This window comes from Leptopilina heterotoma, unplaced genomic scaffold, assembly GCF_015476425.1.
Source record: "Leptopilina heterotoma isolate Lh14 unplaced genomic scaffold, ASM1547642v1 Lhet_46, whole genome shotgun sequence".
In the NCBI taxonomy this organism is placed as follows: Eukaryota; Metazoa; Arthropoda; class Insecta; order Hymenoptera; family Figitidae; genus Leptopilina; species Leptopilina heterotoma.
This window is the reverse complement of record NW_025111092.1, coordinates 926,379-942,261: the sequence shown is the minus strand read 5'-3', so window position 1 is coordinate 942,261 and position 15,883 is coordinate 926,379. Positions and strand designations below refer to the sequence as shown.

The 15,883-nt window shown below is 22.7% G+C and overlaps 1 protein-coding gene across 1 annotated transcript in view; it reads right to left on the bottom strand.

The window, feature by feature from the left end:
* LOC122507304 overlaps nt 1-15,883 on the bottom strand; it is a 96,449-nt gene that overhangs the window by 37,596 nt on the left and 42,970 nt on the right. Inside the window, exon 2 of the mRNA XM_043619927.1 lies at nt 8,390-8,466. The gene's annotated coding sequence lies outside the window, so the exon portion shown is untranslated. The remainder of the gene's footprint in view (nt 1-8,389; nt 8,467-15,883) is intronic.

Here is a 15,883-nt window from a genome sequence, read left to right as displayed (position 1 = left end):
ATCAAAATTTTTTTTTATTAGATAATTAAATTCATTTGAAAAATGTTATTTAAATAATAGATATTGAAAATCATTGAATTGAGGAAAATTTTTTTAAATAAATTAAAATTTTGACAAGAATTTTATTCAAATTCTTAAAATAATTTAATTTCGGAGGAGAATTTTCTTATTTATAAATATAATTGAATTTTTTAAGAGAATTTTTAAAAAAAATTTTTAACATAATTGAATTTTTACGAAGAATTTGTAACTTTTCCAAAATTAAATTTTTTTTTGTTTTTAATTAAAATTCTTCTATAAATGCATTATTTTTAATAATTTTTGAAAAAGTTCTTTAAAAATTTTTTAAATTCATTTGTTTACAATTCAATTTTACAATATTTCAATTATTCGGAAATTTGTCACTAAAATATAATTATAGAAAATAAAAACTTCAAATAATTTCAAACAAAAAATCGCAATTAAACTTTCTCAAAAAAATTAATTCAACAGAGTTGTTAGTTAAAAAAAAGAAAAATATAAAAAATTCAGATTTTCAATGATTTTAATTTGAAACCTTTTCAAAATTCAATTATTTATAATCTAAAAATTCACGTTCTAATGCTTTTAATATTCAATTATAATCTAAAATTTTAACTGAAATCCATTTTGAAATCAATTTTACTAGAATTCGATTATTTAAATAAAAAAAAACAATTTTTTGAATAAATAATTGCATGTTTCTTAAAATTGAATTCTTTTGACGAATTTGAATTAAATTTTTAAGAATAATTACATTTTTCAAGGAATTCGATTAAAATTGTATTAAAAATAATTAAAAATTCTGCAATGAGTTTTATTATTCATGAAAATAATTAAATTCCGATAAAAAGAATTTTATTATTTACGAAGATAATTGAATCCCTGTGAAAATTTTATTATTTATGAAAATAATTGAATGATTGTGAAGAAATTTATAAAAGAATTGTTAATTATTGAATTTCTGTGAAATTTTTATTATTTTATGAAAATAATTAAATGTTTGCGCAGAATTTTATTAAAAATTTTTTCAATTGCATTCTTTTGGAAAATTTTATTAAAATAGTCGATATTAAAAATCATTGAATTGAAGAAAATTTTTGAAAATAATTGAATTTTGAAGAAGAATTTCATTATTTATAAAGTTAATTGAAATTTTGATGAGAATTTTTTAAAAATTTTTAACGTATAATTGAATTTCTGCGAAGAATTTTATAACTTTTGAAAATAATTGAATTTTTTCAATCATTTGTAATTGCTCTAAAATTCTCCAAATTATATCATACAATTTTCGAACTTTTCGTCTTTTCTCAATCAAATTACGGACCTTTTTTAAAAAAAATCTGACTTTTACGGACTTCAAGTAAAGTTACGGACTTTTACGTGATTTAGAGACCAAGTTTGAGTCCTGTATATATATAATTTTATATTAAATGAAAATCAAATAATAAAATTAATTGCGGAGAAGAAAAAAAAATTGCAAACATTTTAATTAAATAATAATGAATAAATATTTAACGAAAGAAATTGATTCGTATTTTCTCTAACTAACTTTACAGGATCGAAGTTTGAAAATGTAGGGCATGGGTCATGGGAAGGAAAAGTAGGTTGTGCGACGTTTATTATCAAAAAGGAAGATAATAAGAAGAAGATATATTTTAAGGAGTGTTCTATTTTTACAATTTCCGAGCTTTATAAACAATAATATATTTCAAATTTTTCTTCGATTTCTATTCATTATTGTAGAATATTTTAATCAAATGTTTTATATATATTTCTCGAAGAAGATATTCATTTGTTAAAAATTTACACCCGTTGATCACTTTTTTCTCTGCGAAAGGAAATAGAGACAGAGTGAAAGAGAAGCAGGTGAATCAAAAAAATTACACATGACTCTGGATTTTGTAAAATGAAAAATTGAAAAAAAAATAATTGCGAGAAAAAAAATTCGCGTTCTCTACTGTAATTAATTTTTAATTGGAATAAAATCTCAATCATCGTAGGAGACAATTTTCAGTAAAGCATTTTTAATTATTTTAATAATTTCTCATTTATATCGTACTTCTTAATGAATAATAGTTTCAAAAAATAATTTACTATTTTTTAAAATTAATATTTCATAAAATATTATTTTATTCTGTATTTTTAAATGTATGTTATTTTTCATAATTATTTCTTTAAAGCCCTTTTAATTAATGTTTTTTATTAATATTTTCTAAAACTGTTTTAATTACGTATAATAATTTTATATTTTTTAAATAACGGTATTTTTATGAACACTCTAAATTTGAATCAGTTAAAAATAACAATGAAACTAAACTGAATAAAAAAAATTCATTCGATTCAAATAGACGATTACTTCTCCATTATCAAATAAATATTTACTTGAATCAAATAATTTTTATTATTATATTTATTTTATTATTATTTTAATTAAATCAATTAAATGGTGTTTGCTTCAAATACTGTAATTATTAATTCAATATACAATTTATTTGATAATAAACAAGTAATCGGTTATTTGACTGAACAAAACAAGTTTTTTCAACGTTCCAGTGAATGAAATATTTTGTATTACAAATATTTTCATAGAATATTGATTACAATTAAAATTAAAAAATCAAATTTTACATTTAGAAACTTTATGATTAATTTCTTTCATATATTGTCGCAAAATTATAGTAATAAAAATTTAATTTAAAGAAAAAATAAATAAATTTCTTTCATTTGAACGCTCAAAACTTTTTAGGATCATTTATTTGAATCGAATAAATTTTTTATCAGTATGTAAAATAATTAAAAGAAGAAAAATTAAAATAAAAAAAGAAGTACGATTAAAATAATGAAAATGAAAATAAAGAAGCAATTTTAAGCAATTGCCAATTTTTCCCTCCAATATAAATCACAGATTCTCAAAAATGAAAGAAACAATCGAAAAATCATGACTCTCGTGAGAATTTAACCCACATTCGATACAGGTATACAGTGTTTCAATCATCTTATCAATATGATATCAGAGACTTGTCATCAGATTAACAGTTTATGTATTATCAGATCAATTTTGACGAATTTGATGAGCGCTTATATGTATATGTATATATATATTGGGGTGGGGATGAGATGGCAAAGTGAAGATTATTTATCACAAGTTGAACAGCATCCCTGGGAAGAGGCTGGTTATGAAGTGAACTCGAGTCTAACGGGACCATGTAGGAGCGAGGTCAACTAAGCCCCACTCCCAGTTCAATGCCATACACTCCTCAATCCTCGCCTCTAACGTTGTTCACACAAATTCACTTGTTCAAAAATCCTCCCTTTACTTATTTTCTCTCTCTCTCTCTCTCCCTTTTTACCCATCTTTTCTCTTCTTCTGCTTTTCAAATTTGAATTTCCATTCGAAATTTCTAAAATTTACTTCTACATTTTTTGAAAACAGAAAAAGCTTTGCAAGTGGATTTTTTTTGTTAAAGAAGAAGGAAATCATTGACTGAATATTGTACCAATTCTTATCGCCAATATTCACCCAAGATTGCAGAAGTGTAGAAAATAAGTCTTTGAATTTGGCTTCTTGGTCATTAGCCAATTTTCAGCTAAGAATAAAATTTATTCTATTAATAATAATATATGACTAGTATTATTATTGTATTATAAGTTTTTAAACCTCTCACTATTATTTTATTATTTATTATATTATTTATATTATTATTTATTTACCAAATATAACTAAAACTGAACGTAATGAAATTCTAACCTGTGACTGATATTTATACCATTTATACCCGGCCATTTCCATCTCGTTTATGAGCGAGTTTTATTTCCATCTAACGGCCAGTTGTACAATTAACTTGGCGCGAAATTCAAATTCAATAAAACGACTGAAATAACTTTCGGGACAATATAAACATTTTTGGTTCATTATTTAAATTTGAAACTTTATGTATTGATTTGAAACCTGATAATGTGTCTCTTTATTCGGAAGTATCATTAGTTATATAACTTATAAATTGTATAATTAAAATTTTGAATAATAATTTTTAACTTTAAATCACCATCTCCATCATAATTATAATGTGAAGAAAAGCAAACAAGCAATTATATTTTCTAGTATAAAGTCTAAACTTAGAATAGGAAGTGAAAAATATTTCTTATCTGGTTCATATTAGAAAGAAATATTTCATGTTAAGACTTTTGGAATTTGGAAAAATTTACCTCCTAGAGAGAAAGTGTATATAATGAGATTAATTTTCTTTAATTAAATGCAACAAAATGAAAATTTCCTTAGATCAGAGAAAAAATGTCAATAAATGAAAGTCGACTAATGAGAAATTTTAAGTGAAATAATTGAATATAAGGAAATAGAAGGCAAAATGAAGGCGTGAAAGGTAAAAAGCGGTAAGAAATGGCAAAAGAGGTTAAAAAGACGAAAAAGTTAATAAAAAAAGGCCAAATAAAGTAAAAAGAGGCCAAGTAAAGTAGAAAAAGGCTAAATAAACTTGTAAAAGTCAAAATAAAGTAAAAAAAGAAGGGAGAATAAAATAAAAAAGGCAAGATAAGGAAAAAAAGAAAAAATAAGTTAAAGAAAGACCAAATGTCATAAAAAAGGTAAAAAAAGAAATAAACGCAAAATAAGGTACAATAAAGATAAAAAAAAAGAAATAATAAAGGCGCAAAAAAAGAAGCAGGGAAAATATTATTAGAAACACTATTCAATATGGAGCATCAATCAAATACGAGATGGTTGTTGTACCACTACTGAAAATCAGAAAGGTTCTTTTCTATCTCTAAAAAAAGAACGTATTCTTTTCCTGCTTTCTTCTTTTCCAGTCGTAACAAAACACACAACAGCCTTTCTATACAGTCAAACGCACCGTTATGGTTACAAAACCTGCACAAATCCAATTCTCAATAAAACTACGACGACGCCATCATCATAATATTATATTCCTCACAAAAATGAATAAATAAGAAAAAAATATGTATATGTTTATTAGAAAAAATTGAAAAATATCGTTCCTGGCACGTTCCAAAAGTCAAGTACGTACTTAGTTTAAATTTGCATCGTATTTATTCCTTCCTATACAAGTTCCCTTTTTCCTTCCTTTAAATTATTTGTCTCGTAAACTAGATTAAACGTTATAAAACAAAATTTCTAAAAATTATATTTATGTATTAATATTTTCTAAATATTATTTTCATGAATTATATTTTTAAAAAAAATTTTTATTATTTTCCAAAACGCAGTTTCTAAATTTTTTCATAACTATAAAACATGAAAATATCGATCACTCCGAGTCTTCGACTCGGAATGATCGATTTCTTCATGTTTTATAATAATTAAAAATGGCCAATTGATAAAATTTCAACTTCATTCATTCATTTTTAAATTTATTTCTATCAAAAAATTCTACTAGAATTCAATCATTTAAATACAAAAAAAATAATTTATTGAATAATTCATTACTTCTTAAAATTCAATTCTCATAAAGAATTTTATCAAAAAATTATTAAATAATTGAATTCTTTCTACGATTTTTAATTAAATTTTTAAGAATAATTACATTTTCCGAGAAATTCGATTAAAATTGTTTTAAAAATAATTGAAACTCTGCGATGAGTTTTATGATTTATGAATATAATTGATTTCTTAAGAAGAATTTTATTATTTTTTAACATAATTAAATTTCTTCGAAGGATTTTATTATACTCTTGAAAATAATTGAATTTCTGTAATCATATAAAATTAAATTTTTTTTAGTGTTTTTAACTAAAATTTTTCTATAAATTCATTATTTGTACCTAATAACTTTTTGAAAAAGTTTTTTTTGAGAATTTTCAAGATCATTTGTTTTTAACAAAAATTTATTTCTAAATAAATTTTTATTAGAAAATTCTAATAGAATTCAATCATTTAAATAAAAAATAAATAATTTATTGAATATTTTAATGTTTCTCAAAAATTAAATTCTGATAAAGAATTTTATCAACAAAATTTTAAATAATTGAATTCTTTTGACGAATTTTAATAAAATATTTAAGAATAATTAATTACATTTTCCGAATTTCTGTAATCATATGTAATTTCTCCAAAATTAAATTTTTTTAGTGTTTTTAACTAAAATTTTTCTATAAATCCATTATTTTTTACCTAATAACTTTTTGAAAAAGTTTTTTCTTGAGAATTTTCAAGATAATTTGTTTTTAACTGAGATTTATTTCTAAATCAATTTTTATTAGAAAATTCTATTAGAATTCTATCATTTAAATACAAAAAAATTTATTGAATATCTTAATATTTCTTAAAATTAAATTCTCAAAAAAAATTTTATCAACAAATTTTTAAATAATTGAATTCTTTTGACGAAGTTTAAAATTTTTAAGAATAATTAATTACATTTTTCGAAGAATTTGATTAAAAATAATTGAAATTCTGAAATGAGTTTTATTATTTATGAAAATAATTGAGTTCCTAAAAAGAATTTGATTGTGTGCAAAATGAATTCCTGTAAAAATTTTATTATTTATTAAAATAATTGAATTGTTGCGAAAAAATTTGTAAATAATTGAATTTCTGAGAAATTTTTATCATTTTATAAAAATAATGAAATATTTTTTGTGTAAAATTTTATTAAAATTTTTTTAAGTAATTGAATTCTTTTGGAAAATTTAATTAAAATATTAGATTGAAAAACATTGAATTGAGGAAAATATTTGAAAATAATTGAAATTTTGCCAAGAATTTTAATAAAATTTTTGAAAATAATCGTATTTCGGAGAAGAATTTTATTATTTCTAAAGATAGGTAATTGAAATTTTTTTTAATCTCTGAACATACCTAATTAAAATTTTGTGAAGAATTTTATTACTTTTAAAAATAATTGAATTTTACGGACCTAGTCAATTCTATCTCGTTTGTGAGCGAGTTTTATTTTCCTCTAACGGCCAGTTAATGAGAAAATTATTAGAAAATTTTAACTGTAATTAAAAAGCAAAAAGTTTTTCACTATAAAATAAATTAGTGAACATTTTTACTCACTTCAAATTTAAATAGTAGATAATGAAAGGAGTATAAGTTTGAAACAAAAATAAATTGCATCGATATTATTAATTTTTAATTTATAAATGGTAAGTAAAAAGTTACTATACCCTTTATAATATATTCATCGTCTAAAAGTTTTTTTAAACAAATATTCTTCTAAACTTTTGGTATTATGATAATAAATAACTCTATATTTAAAAAATTTAGATTAAAATAAACAAAGTTTTAAAAAATTTTCAAAAATAACTAAGTTCTGTAGAAACTGTAAATTTTTAAATTAAAATAGAGGAAAATTAGTTTTTCAACTTTCTAATTAAAAGAAAAACTACTTTTAAGAGCAGATAACCGAATTCAAACTCTTCTTAAATATTTGCATAACTTAAAGGGAACTTAAAAATGCATTTAGTTACTTAAAAGAGACTTTAAAGTTTTTCTCTTTCATCATTATGGTAATTATGATAATAAATAATGTTATGATAAGAAAAAAATATTATAATGATAATATTACCTATAATAATAAATAAATATTGTTCATATTAATAATTTTCAGTTCCGGATGTCTGTTTGTAGGTTAAAATTAGTTATTCTTGTTTGCTTTTCACTGATTCGTAATTTTTGTTTTGTGGTAATTTTTCTTTTTAATGTTTTGAATTTTAAAATTAATGAAATTCTAATAATGATAAAATATATAATGTCCTTGAAGTTGGCATCGTCGCTCAGCATTGAATACTATTTTTTGTTATTTTCATTGAAAAAAAAATAATATTACAATATACTGTAATAAAATCAATAATTTTAAAAATTAATAGAAAAAATTCAGATAAATTAATTTTTTGTTCGCTACGTAGTAGTTGAACTTTTTTTTGCATTTTACTGAAAAAACTGAACTTTACAAATAGAAAAAATTGCTGATAAACAAAATTCGTTACTTGATTGGAAAAATTAGCAAATCACGATTGAAACACTACGAGAGAAAAGTAATTTCCGTTTTAGTGAATTTTCCTTATTTTTGATGCAAACTTTTTTTTACACGCCTATCAAAAGCATAATCATTTCTCGATTCAAATCGAATAAAAAGAGAGATTTAGATTTGTAAACAAAAAACTTTATTTTGCAGGTTAATTTAAAATAAACTAAAGTGAAACGTAAAAGCGCTAGAGTGGGGATAATGAGAGTGAGAAAGAAGTTCAGAGTCTTCTCTCTCTTTCTCATTATCCCCACCCCTGTGCTTTCGTTTATCCCCTCTTTCGACTTAAGTACCTTACGCCAAATTTAAAATATAAAAAATTAAAATAAAGTCTAAAGAATGAATTATTTTCTCTCTCAAAAACTTACCTTATCTTCAATTTGTTTCTCACATCGCCTTCAGTGTCTGAATGTCCAGAATAATCCGGACGCCAATTATATTTTATCTGCAAAATAAAGAAAGGAGTAACATTAATTATTCTATTATCTATACTTTTATTTTTAACCTATAAACAAAATTATGTTCAAAAACATGATTCACAAGTTCTGAATGTTCAAATAAAGGAAATTTTGTGTCACTGTAAGTATTTTAAAAATATACTGACTGCTTTAAAAAACAAAATTAAATATCTAGAAACATTATAATGTATTTTATTAATATTAAACACGCAATATTATTATATTGCACACGGGGGGGGGGGCATACATATTAAATTTTGTAAAAGAATTTTACAATTTGTGGAAAAAATGCGAGAGAGTGAAATTTTAAACTTTTTCAAAAAATTCATTCCACAAAATTGTTAGTTATAAAGGTATGAAAAATTCAGATTTTCAAAGATTAGAATTTGAAACATTTTCAAAATTCAATTATTTCTAAAAATTAATGCTATAATCTGCTATAATGCTTTTAGTATTCAATTATTATTAGAAAATTGTAGGAGAATTCGATTATTTAAATATAAAAATAATTAATTTATTGAATAATTGAATATTTCTTAAAATTCAATTCCCATAAAGAATTTTATCAACAAATTTTCAAAGAATTGAATTCTTTTGACAAATTGCATTAAAAAAAAATGAAAAAAATTTGTAAATAATTGAATTTCTGTGAAACTTTTGTTATTTATAAAAATAATTAAATATTTATTGTGCAGAATTTTATTAAAATTTTTTTCAAATAATTAAATTCTTGTGTAAAATTTTATTTAAATAGTAGATATTAAAAATCATTATATTGAAGGAAAATTTTTGAAAATAATTGAAATTTTTGCTAAGAATGTTATTAAATTTTTAGAAAGTAATTGAACTAATTGCAAAAGAATTTGAATTATCAACATTTTTCAAAAAACTAAGTTCTTTAAAATTTCTAATAAAATTCATTCAAAATTCAAAATTTTTAAGAATAATTGAGTTTATAATAGAATTCTTGCAAAGTATTTTAAAATAATTTAAATTCTGCAAGTGAATTTATCAAACATTTTAAGAATAATTAAATTCATGCGAAAAAATTAAAATAATTAAAATTCTGCAAAAAAATTTATCAACATTTTTAAGAATAATTGAATTTAGATATTTTATCAAAATTGTATTGAATATAATTGAATTCTTGCAAAGAATTTTAAAGTACTTGAAAATTAGACAAAATTATAAAAATTGTATTGAAAATAATTGAATTCTTGCAAAAATGAATTTTCAAATAATTGAAATTTTGCTAAGAAATTTATTAAAAATTTTAAGAATTAATGAAAATGAATTCTTTTCAGAAATTTTATTGAAAATAAGGGGCCGTCCAGAAATTGCGTAAGACATTTAGGGAGGAGGGGGGGGGGGGTCAGCAAGATCTTACCAACAATAGAAAAAATGGCGCTAATGTATGTAAAATATCTTTCGAGGGAGGGGGTAAAATTTTCCAAAAAAATGTCTTACGTAATTTATGGACAGCCCCTAATTTAATTTATTCTTAGTTGCATGAATTTAATTATTTTCTATAAAATATCTTATTAAATTCATTGAAATTTGAAATTTGATAAAATTTTAAATTGAAACCTTTAAAAAATTAATTTAATTATGAAAATTGTAAAGACAATTCTCAAAATTTAAATAATTTTGAAATATTTAAGTAAAATTATTCATAAAATAATTTCTAAGTATTAATTTGATGCTAGTTCTTCAAAAGAGAATCAAGTTATTTAGAAAAAAAAATTATTGTCAGAAATAGAAAAAAATTGTATGTTTTGTATTATAGAATTCGTGGTTTTATATTATAGTTTATGAAGCAAACAAAAAAGGCACAAAAATTCAGAATTTTCTCCTGAATTATAAAAATTAAATTTTTTTCTACTACTTTTAACAAAAATCCCTGACTTTTCCCTAATTTTCCTGATCAATTATTGGTCAGTATAATAAATTATAAATAATAAATTAGAAATTAGGGACAAATTAGGGAAAGTCAGGGATTTTTTTTCTCTAACCAGTGGTAACTCTGTTAATGGAAGATAAAGGCAATAATTTTGAAAGTAAAAGAAGAAACCCTGAAGAAAAATGATCAAAACAAAAAGAGAAAAAACAAAATTTTATACATATAAATAAGCAGAAAATTCGATTTTCATTGAAAGTTGATTCAATAAGGAAGGTAGGTGGCAAATGCAAATTGTCATTGGACAGAAATAGCGCGTCAGGACTTCGTCTGACGTCACAGCACTCAAACACCTATATATTGTCGGTATATACACCACTAGATGAAACGTCGACGTTATACATACACCTATAGTACCAAACAGTCCAAGTAAAATTTACCAAACTGTTTTGACCGATGTTGGAGCACATCAGTTAAACGATAAACTTGATTTCTAGGAGAAAAACACGAAGCACCTGACGAGAGAATATACATTGGGGCAGAGGACAAGTGGAGGGGGGAATGATATCGAAACTGAACGACATAGCTATGCTGTAGACAAATAACGTCACTCGTTCTCGAGCACGTGCCTACCTTTTGTACTATGCATATATATATATATATATATGTATAGCAACATCAACTATTCGCACACGCTACGTCCAACTGCCTTTCGTGATCGATAAAAACTTCGTCACGAGTTTCATCCGTAACACTATACGCGCTTATATGAGTACAACACTGTAGTTGAGCTAATCACCCAGTAAATTATAATTAAAGAAAATTACTTAAGGGAGACTATTAGACACGCTCTATAGTGATAAAAGAAAAAAACAATTTCTTATTACTCTTTTGCGGTAACATATGTTTCTCAATGTATTCATTTCATTAATTAAATTTACAAATTATTGTACTTTAGAATTTCAAGAATTTTTCATAAATTCTCTGCTTTCATGGCAATTATGAAACAAAATTCTCCTTGGTTAATCTGAATGTCCCTAAAGTTTGGAAAGTTCAAATGAACGCCGTTGCGTTGGTTTTGTTATACTACTATTTTAATTTGCTGATTAAAAAAATTAATTCTTCGACAAAAAAGTAAAAATGTTGAATTTACATTATTAATTTTCAATATTTCAGCACCTATAGAAAGTTTTAAAAATAAAAAAATTTAGTTTGAGTGTTCCTAAATTAGTGAAAAGTCGTCGAATTCAAATCAGTAAAAATTTCCACTAATTGCTATATGTTCAGGGTTCGAATCGTCTTTAAGACTCAAAAAAAAGTAGCTTTAGTCGCATAAATTTACAACAAAAGTCACAAAAAGTCGCATAAAATTTCCAAAAAAGTCGCATGAAATTTTAGAAAAAACGACAAAAAGGAAACACGAAATTGTCAAAATTGTAAAAAAAAATCACATTTCTCATAGATACATTAATATCAAACAATCAGGAATAAAATTTTTAAAAATTTAATAAAATTCATAGCAAAATTTTAATTAGGTATTTTTAACAATTTTTTAAAAATTCTCTTTAAAATGTCAATTATTTTTATAAATAATTAAATTCTTCTCCGAAATTCAATTATTTAACAAAAATTTTAATCAAATTCTTGTCAAAATTTCAATTGTCTTCATAAAATTCTTCTCTGAAATTCATTTATTTTCAAAAGTAATAAAATTCTTCGCAGCAATTCAATTATATTAAAATTTTTTTTTTAATCTTTCGTCAAAATTTTATAAATAATAAAATTCATCATAAAAATTTAATTGTTTTCAAAAGTTCTGATAAAATTCTTTGCAAAATTCAATTATCTTCAAAAATAAGAAAATTCTTTTCAGAAATTCAATTTGTTTTCAAAATTTTTTTTAAAATTCTCCTCAAAATTTCAATTATGTTTATAAATATCAAAATTCTTCTGCAAAATTCAATTACTTTTAAATATTTTTTTAAAAAATCTGTTCAAATATTCAATTATCTTTGTAAATAATAAAATTCATCCTAGAAATTTAATTATTTTCAAAAGTAATAAAATTCTTTCGCAGAAATTCAATTATTTTCAAAAGTAATAAAATTTTTCGTAGAAATTCAATTATTTTCAAAAGTAATAAAATTTTTCGCAGAAATTCAATTATTTTCAAAATTTTTTTCAAATTCCTCGTTAAAATTTTTATTATCTTCATAAATAATAAAATTCATCCTGGAAATTTAATTATTTTAAAAAGATCTGATACAATTTTTTTCAAAATTCAATTATCTTGAAAAGTAAGAAAATTCTTCACAGAAATTCAATTATTTTCAAAAATTTTTTTTTAAATTCTCTTCAAAATTTCAATTATCTTTATAAATATCAACATTCTTCTGCAAAATTCAATTACTTACTAGTGTTTTATAAATTTCTTCCCAATAATTCAATTATTTGCATAAAAAATTATTAAAATAATTTTTTTTATAAAGTCTTAGAATTTAAATTAATGATTTTATCACTCGGTCATCTTTAATTATTATAAAACATGAAGACATCGATTGCTCCGAGTCGAAGACTCGGAGTGATCGATTTCTTCATGTTTTATAACAATTTTTTTATAAGATATTTAATTTCAAAAAGGTTTGAATTTGAATCTTTTGAAGAATTTTAATTTCTATGGAAAAATAATAATTAAATATTTATTTAAAAAAGAAGTTATTGATGTTTTCGAAAAATTTGAAAGAAATTTGTAAATAAATGTAACAGAACATTTTTTTAACTCAAACTTTTTCCTTTAAATTTAAAAAAAAAATTTAAATTTCATTCGCATTTTACTAAAATAAGTTTCGAAAAAGTCGATTAGTCGCATTTATTCACAAAAAAGTCGAAAAAAGCCACATTTCCTTAGAAAAGTCGAAAAAGTCGCACAATCCGAACCGTGTTTGTTAAATTTTACTACATACTTCAATTGGTAGTTTTAAATTTGACTAAAGTTTCAGTGCAAAGCTCTTTGAATAAAAAGTTGGGTCATTAAAAATTCGGTTCAAAAAATATTCCACTAATTGGTAACTTTTCTAAATGCAAAACTCTGAATGAAAAGCTGGTTCATTAAAAATTCTCTTTAATAAAAAAAATAGGCTAAATACAAAAAAAGTTTTCTAATTTCACATTCTGCAAAATAAAAATTGGTCTCAATTGAAAATTCTGTTTAGCAAAAAAATTAAACATTCCGCAAGATACAAATTTATTTAATTCATATAATAATTTAGCAAATTTAGCTAAATAAAAACATTTTTTTCAAATTAAAACTCAACGCATTAAAATTAAAAATTCTTTTTAATAAAAAGTTGGCTAAATGCAAATTTTCTCATCAGTAGTTTTGTACATTAATGTTTGTGTTATTTAACAAAATGAAAAGGTTACGTATAGCGTGGTCGTTATTTTATAAAATTGAGTAGTAAAGCATAATGAGAAAATATTGAAGAAAAAAAAATAGAAGCTCTCTCTCTCTGTCTCTGTCTCTCTCTGTGCTTTTGACCTATTTAGTGCTGTTGCCCTTTTCTCCTATGAGGCCACGGCTGAGGGATTGACTCTTGTTTGTACACACACAACACCATCAAACATTATTCCGTGCGTAGGTAGGAATTCATTAAGCGTATGACTTTAGAAAGGGGAAAAAATTTTTTGTTTCCAAATATTTCGAGTTTCATCGTTAAATAATTAATTCATTTTGACAAACCGATCAAGGATACAAACAATATAGCTGAATAGAAATAAAAAAAAAATTTTTTGATAAATTATTTATTATAGAATAAGTGATTTGAAAAAAGAATCTAGAGGTAAGTGCATTTTTTACAGCGTTCCATGCAAAAAATACATTAGCTTAATAGCAGAAATAATTGATACAATTATTGTAGATAAAAAATTTTCTATAAATATAAAAATTTAATTCATTTTACTACCCTTTTTATTTTAATTATAAAAAAAACAATTGATCACTTACTCTCTAAATTTGAATTAGTAAAAATGTTTACTAATTTAAATTAGTGACTGACTTTTTGCTTTTGAATTAGTAAAATTTACTAATAAATTAGTGGAAATTAATATAATTATTAGTAAAATTTACTAATTGAAAAGCAAAAAGTCAGTCACTAATTTAAATTACTAAACATTTTTAGTTTTTTACTAATTAAAATTTAGAGAGTACATTCGTGGCAAAAAACACTTCTCTATAGAATTGCAAATTTTAGAAAAATTAAAAATATTTTTTGAAATGAGTTTGGTCGGAATCGTTAAGGCATGCAATAAGTTAGATTATACGTCCTGGGTTCGAATCTTCCTGTAGTTCAAAATATTTTTCTTACAATTTATTAAAAAATAATAATATTTATACTGAAAACAACAACAATAATAGTAATAGGTAATAATAATATAGTAATAATGATAGTGATAGTGATAATGATAGTGATGATAATAGTAACAGTAAAAAAAATAGTTATAAAGTATTTTGTTTAATTCGTAAACATTTCATTAATAAAAAAATACAGATTTTCATATTTAAATTTAAAATTGAGGTCTGTGAAGCTGGCCGAACCACTTTCATAAAAATGAATTTAAATTATACCATTAATTAGTGCTCAATTAGTGCTATTTTTGTACCATATTGCCGAATTTAGTGCTCAATGTTTATTTAAAAAAAACAATGGTTCTGCTGAGTGAACGTTCCGCTGGCCAGACCATAACGAAAAACGCTTTAAAAACGCCAACAGAATATTTATAAATAGCCTATTATTTAGTGCTCAATTAGTGCTCAAAGATTAACAAAATAAAAATTTTTTTTATTAATTATTTATTTAAAAAAAAAAATTTTTTTTGAATGAGTGAGTAATCCGTTAGCCAGACCATAACGAAAAACGCAATAAAAACACCAACAAAATATTTATCGATAGCCTATTATTTAGTGCTCAATTAGTGCTGAAAGATTAACAAAATAAAAAATTTTTTAATTAATTATTTATTTAAAAAAAAAAATTCTTCGATTGAGTGACTAATCCGCCAACCGCACCATTACGACAGACACGTCAAAAATCACAACAAAATATTTATCAATACCCTAAAATTTAGTGCTCAATTAGTGCTTAAATATTAACACAATAAAAAATTGTTTATTAATTATTTATTTATAAAAAACATTTCTTCGAAGGAGTGAACACGTTAAAAATGTTTTAAATTCGTTTTATAATTCGTTTTCTTAGCCTATAATTTAGTGCTCAAATAGTGTTCGCAGATTAACAAAATAAAAAATTTTTTTTATTAATTATTTATTTAAAAGAAAAACTTATTCAAATGAGTGAGCGAACCGCTATCCGCACCATTACGAAAAACACATTAAAAACGCCAACAAAATAGTTATCAATAGCATATTATTTAGTGCTCAATTAGTGCTCAAAGATGAACACAATTCAAAATTTGTTTATTAATTATTTATTTAAAAAACTAACTTATTA